Below are 6742 nucleotides of genomic sequence, written 5' to 3'. Positions count from 1 at the left end.
ATGACTTGATTTATCAATGGAAAAGTATAAGTACCTTTTTGAAGGAGGAATTAAGGATAAAGCCTCGATAAATTCAGATGAACCCGAGGGGAATGCATAAAGGATTGGCATTTTACCCATAATAGGGACAGTATGAGTTTTGACAGTATGAATTGAAAGGATTAAGGTAACAACAACCTTTAAAGACTAGTGGAAGAAGTTTTCAGAACTATATAGACAATGGTTCTAATATTAGTAAATGGTATTTTGATATACCTGTACCTAGGGAGTACATGATGAAGGATTTAAGGATAACCTTAGAGGTCTTACAAGGAGAAAGGTAATATTCAAAGTTCTGAAGAATAGAAATTTTGATAAAGGAAATACGACGTAATTATAATAATCCCAGGTAGGCACGTGATGAACCATAAGAAAGTATGGATCGACCCAATGAAGGTCGGGATTGTTGAAAACAAGAAGGACCAAAGATAAGAGACGTCCTAAGTATGATCGAGAGTCGGTCATGACAATGTTAACCTCTAAAGACCGAGGAAATAACTTATGGAAAAATGGTGATTTTTTTTACTCACCAGATTTTAAGGAAAAACATCTTCACACAAGCAGTGATTGGAAATGAGGTAGAAAATTTAGTTGGAGATCGATCAAAAGACATTAATTATAAGGAACTATTACTATCAGGAAAGGCAATAAGGTGGCTGACACTCTAACTGTAAGAGAGCAATTATAGGCGCTCATGCCAGAGGAATAAAGTAATGATGGTTAAAGCCACGAAAGTTGTATTATGGTGTGAAAAATTGACATTCCTTCTGATGATTGTGCGATACTCAACCGTAATAATAGTTTGGTAAAGATTTAATTCATGTAGCGCTGTGAGCGGGCTACCTATCTTAGAAGGTCCTATCTTGAGATAAGCCAGGACCATGTTACGAAAGGACTAAATGAACCTTTGAGCTTCATGTCTCCTAATAAAGACATATGGTTAATAATGGTATTAGCCTGTTATCGTTGCTTTCATTGAAACTTTTCTGCAATTTTATCTGCTTTATGTCATGTATGTACATCAGGATCAGGAGTGTTCTTCATGGATCACAAATGGTGATTATGCTACCTCCTTAGAAGATTTTGATACGGCAGGTATGGACTCCGTATGATTGCTATTAAGATTCCAAGGAAAATGAATGACTACAGTAGGTCAGCGGTGGACCATAGTAATGCAGCAATGATTCTGCGAGTAATGAGTCGATTACAACCGTGAGAGTTGTATTGGAATGGATGTTGAGATTGAGAACAACTAATCGGGTCGTGGTGATGTATAAGTATTAATGATAGACCAACTTAGCCGAAAATTTACCTATGATATATTTATTCCTTCTTATCGATAAAGAGTAGTATTACTTTACGAAGAAGGTTGCGGTATAGAAATGGATTCTAGTAACGATGAGGTCTAGAATGAAATCCCAGATTCGATTTTTGCTGTCAAGGGAGATTCAAGGGTGATTGTGTATAAGCTCGAGCAAGAGCATGGGTCCATAGAATGATGGACGGAATAGCAAAAATATTTAGGCATATGAAATATGATACGATAATACTCGATGTTGAGATATATACATACATATGTTTCATTCTCCTTTGATAAACCTTTATAGTTCAGAGGTAGATTCCAAGCCAAATATTTTGTGGTAGTATTTTTTTATATAACGCTCTTAAATTCGTTCTTTTTCTTTCTTCTTTTCATTTCATGTAAACTGAGAAGAACAACCCTTCTAGAAGGGGGGTATTGTTGAATGACTATCTATATGTGTGATAGAAGCCTAGTAGGATACCACATGTTGTTTAATTTCTTGTCAAGTACTAAAGGTTGGCCACCTTCTGTACTAGCTATGCGATATAACAAGTGTTCATGATCATAGTGATCTCTCAATAAATTTTTTTACTTCTATATGAAGGACCAAGCTTTCAAAGATGGAAGCAACTAGAGGTGAAGTGGTATCAGTACAGTGGTATTCAGAATCTAACGCGTTCGTGATACTAAGGTTGACACGGTTATTAAGAGGATATAGAACGCTAACGAGCAAAAGTATAACCAGTATAATATTAGGTATGGAAGATAGTAACGATTGCGAACTAGAAAAGAGTGGGTATTGAGAGGCAAAATCTATAATACTAGAAGCTATGATGAGAGTCTATGCAATAGACTTGAAAGAATTTGGAATGATCACTTAACGCGGATTGAGTTTTCTTACGACAATGGATCGTATGTCAGTATCGAGATGTCACCTTATGAGATCCTTGAGGGAAGACAATGTCAATCTCCCTTATATTAGGATGAAGTTGTAGAGCGCAAGATGCTCGGACCAGCAGTGGTCCAAAGGACTAAGGATATAATAGATCTAGTCAGAGGATGACTGGTAGTAGCCCAAGATGGACATAAGAAGTATGTTGATTTGACACGAAAGGACAAAGTTTATGAAGTAGGGGACCTAGTGCTGTTACAGGTATTCCCTTGGGAAGGATGGATGAGGTTTGGAAAGAAAGGAAAGCTAAGACCACGATTTGTTGGACCCTTGGATATATTAAGATGTATTAGGAAGTTATCAAATGAACTAGCCCTACCCCGAACCTGTAGCAAGTTCATATCGTGTTCCACGTATCAATGTTGAGGAAGTTTAATCCGAATATGGGACATATAGGAGAATGTGAGCGCATAGACATGCAACCAGACTTGACCTATATGGAGCAACCAGTGAGGGTTATGGATTAAAAGAAGCAAGTGCTTAGGAACATGGTTATCAAATTGGTCATAGTTTTATGGTAAAACCACAATGTGGGAAGAATTGACTTGAGAGTTAGAAATCGCAATGCTAGAAAAGTATCCCCAACTGTTTTCTATCTGATTCCGGGATGGGATCCTTTTAAGGAGGGGAGACTGTAATAACCCCAATTTTTGGAATTTTTGAAACAATGATGAATAGTAACTTTTGCTGATGATACTGATTAAGGAAAATTATTAGACCACATTATATAGGAGTACTGTTACGGAAATTCTAAGATCGTATTAGTATTCCATAAAGTAAATGAGTGTATGTAAAGGTCGTCAGAATCCAAGTTCGAACACTTTGATTTTTCCCGAAAATCCACCAGATACCGAAAGAATTGAATATATGGTAACATGATTAAAAGGATTTAAATTCAAGGATTATAAGCAAGGATCATTAAAGGACTATAAAATATGAAGAGAGGGTTAGGGAACCCCAAGTAATAAGATCCCGGATATGATCTCTCAAACGATCAACGAGAACGAGAGTTAAGCAAACCGTAAAATAAAAAAAACGTCAGAGGGGCAAGGACATGCAAGTAGCATGAGAAGGAAGATTCTAAGATAATCTAAAACATGTGGTTAGAAGCAAGGTGACATCATCACACCACAAGAATGAGACATGTGGCAAAGTAGTGATGCAAGTAATGACATAAGCAAGTGAAAACAAGATATTTAGCCAATAATTAACCACAACCATGCATTCTTTGCACAAATATCAAGGCAAGACCAGCAACAGAAAGCTCTCCCCCATTTCTTTCTTCTTCCATTCGACCTTTTCAATAAATGAAGAAATAGATTTTCAAAACTCAAGCTCTAGGCCATGGAAAGTTACAAGGTTTGTTTCCTTGGATCCTATATTTCATAACTTAGTTATACCATGAGTTTAAGATCAAGATTCCATGGTTTTCTTAGCTAATCCACTCAAAAAAGATGATGATGAATAGTAGTGAATAGTAACTTACTGATTTTCTTGATTTTCATGAAAGCTTAAGGTTGATTAAGAAAAGATCAAGGTTCTTAGAGGCTTGTTAGTGACTACCCACTCTCCAAGGAAGGTATAAACTCTTGAACCCTTAGTTTTAAGTTTGGTTTTTTTGGATGATAATGGTACTTAGATGAATGGTTTTAGTTTGTTGTTGATGGATGTTGGATTGTTGTTGAATTGGTGATGATTTTGTGTAGTTTAAACTTTGGAAATCGTTAGGTTATAGCCATCGTAATGCCCGATTTTCTTTAAACTGTTTTGTGATTAACTGTTGGACCCGAAAACCCACTTCTATGAACTAACCACTTCCATTCTTAGATAGGTTATGTTTCAAGCTTCGTTTTGATATGTCGTTCTCTTAGATCCGATTTACGGTTTAGGAGAAACGACCGTTTTAAGTTATGGTATTTCGTGAACGAACCTTTACCCCTCGCCTAACTTTGAAACCTTGTTTAAGGCCCTTAAAATACTAATTGGATTACGAAACAATTATGTAAGGTTTATTAGGCAGTTGGTAAAGTACTCGCGAAAGAGTAGCCTTAAAATTCGTAACGGTTAATTTTATAAACATGGTGGAGCCGAGGTTACTCAAGCAACTTATGTGAATCGTTAAGCGCAAAAGCGAACGTTAGGGTCCAATTGGTTAAAGTCTAGTTTCTTAAGCGACCGTGGTTTAATTCTGACTTATGTTGTTGTTCATAGGTTATCGGACCCACTCTAAGCTTAAGTCTACCCCAGAACGCTCAGGCAAGTTTTCTACCCGTATAACTGTTGTAGTGATGTATATATGTATATGCATTATCTTGTGATAAGTGCATGATTGTTATTAGAAAATCTTGTGATATATTGGAGCATGTTGATATGATATATATGCATGCCTGTTTCGTAATCTTGATATTCTATTATCAATTCAAATGCTTATAAACTGCATAATACCTATGCTAGAGATAAGCAGTAGTTGCGTATGCCCTTAGTATAGGGGACCCAAAGGTGAACATTTTTCTAAATCGGGAGTCGATATTCCCGAGTATAATATATGTATATTTATATATATATAGTTTTCTATAACTATTAATCGAATAAGGTATATTCGATGGTTTTGAATAATAATCAAACTTATTTTCGATTATTCAAATAAGGATCGTACTTTCGTATAAGTATATCTTTTATTATTTATTATTCGTTTCAAGTATAAGTTTTAAAACTTCTACTTCAATTATTTTTATAAATATTATCCTTTATGGGAATATTATTTAAATAATAATATTTAGATATTTTCCAACATATTGGGACTGATTTATTTTATGAAATCAGCATTACTCCAAACATTCTTAAAAATGTTTTCCAGTCTTCAAAATGATTTTAAAAGTTAGAGCAGATCCCAAAACTCGTTGATTCATTGGGTATTATAACTCCGTTTATACTTTTCATAACAGAGGGTTTCAAGGAAGGTATGAGATATATATATATATATATATATATATATGTGTGTGTGTGTATATATATATATATCGGGAATTAATGAAGTATGTAGTAACTTTATTTCTTTAAATGATATTTCAAAGATTGAATATATTCAAGTCTTATCTTGTAGTCTCATCTATGTGATGAACTTTTGAAACTGATTATACCTTGAATGGTGGTAGTTCAAGTAGTATTCGGAAAAGATATAAGTATATTGGAGTATCTTGTAACTTCATCTTTTCAACTAATATCTAGTCAATGATTATCTTATGCATGACATAGATTTTCATAAAAACGTTGAGACAAGGCTAGATATATGAGATCACCTTGCAACAATATTTTTATATAGTTATAAACAGGAACTCTATGTATATTATGTATGGAAGAGGATTTCCAAGATTTTGAAAAGTATATATACATATATACTGAATATTTTGTGACTTGGTCTCGTTAAGATATCAACTTGGTTCATTTCTTCTTGACCAAGACTATTATGAGTACTATGAGAATGCTCATATATTGTTAATATTATACATATTATTTCGGTGGGCTTGTTGCTCACCCTTGCTTTCTTCTTTCATCACACAATAACAGATTGACAAGATGAACAAGACCAAGCTCCCAATTCGCAAGCGGATAGGAAACGTTCCGCAGTTTCCTGTAGGCGTTGATGTCGTTGTAACTGAGGTACGATCTACCAATAGGCTAGGGTTTCAACTGTTGATGTACCAGATTTATGTATATTTATGAATTGTAATAATAGCAAAGAATATGTAAATTTATTCAGAAACCCTTTTGAGGTGTAATGACTTATAATTGTGGAATAAAATGACTTGTGTTATTTTGGTATTCATCTCTGAGACTATAACTTGTAGTGTGTGTGTTTATTGTGGGGTCATAGTACGCAGTAGTTGATTGTTTATTAATATTGGGTGTTATTAAGGGAAATGGAACTCGTGACAACCCGGATCCCCGACCCCGGATTTGGGGCTGTTATAGAAACCATTCTTCTCCGCCTTTGTATTAGCATAGAACTCTCGAACAACACTCATGGGCACATCAGCAGGAGCCTCGCAAAAAGGAACCCATCCCATCTCCAAGATCATCTCCAACAACTTACCATCTTTCCCTGATGGTAGAAAACCTTGCTCCTTTGCTATAGGCTTTGAGAGAAGCCTCGTATACTCTGTTTCAGACTCGGGAGTAGAAAATCTTGGCTTCACACCACCTGCACTCGAAGAATCAGTGGTGTTGCTGCTTACTTGAGTTCTTTGTCTCTTGGGTGCCATTGAGATTGAATAAGAGAGAATAAAAGATAAGTGTTTGAGAGAGAATTGTGTTTGAGAATTTATGAAGTGGTGGAGAAGTTTGTGTATAAGTTTATGTATATATAGGTGGTGAGAAGAGAATTAGATATGGAATAGAAGTGGGAATCGATTATAGGAATCGTGGGAATAATGAGTTTGATTTGGAGA

The sequence above is a fragment of the Apium graveolens genome, chromosome 2, assembly GCF_009905375.1.
Source record: "Apium graveolens cultivar Ventura chromosome 2, ASM990537v1, whole genome shotgun sequence".
NCBI classification, from domain to species: domain Eukaryota; kingdom Viridiplantae; phylum Streptophyta; class Magnoliopsida; order Apiales; family Apiaceae; genus Apium; species Apium graveolens.
The sequence above is the reverse complement of the archived record's forward strand: the minus strand, read 5'-3'. Positions refer to the sequence as shown.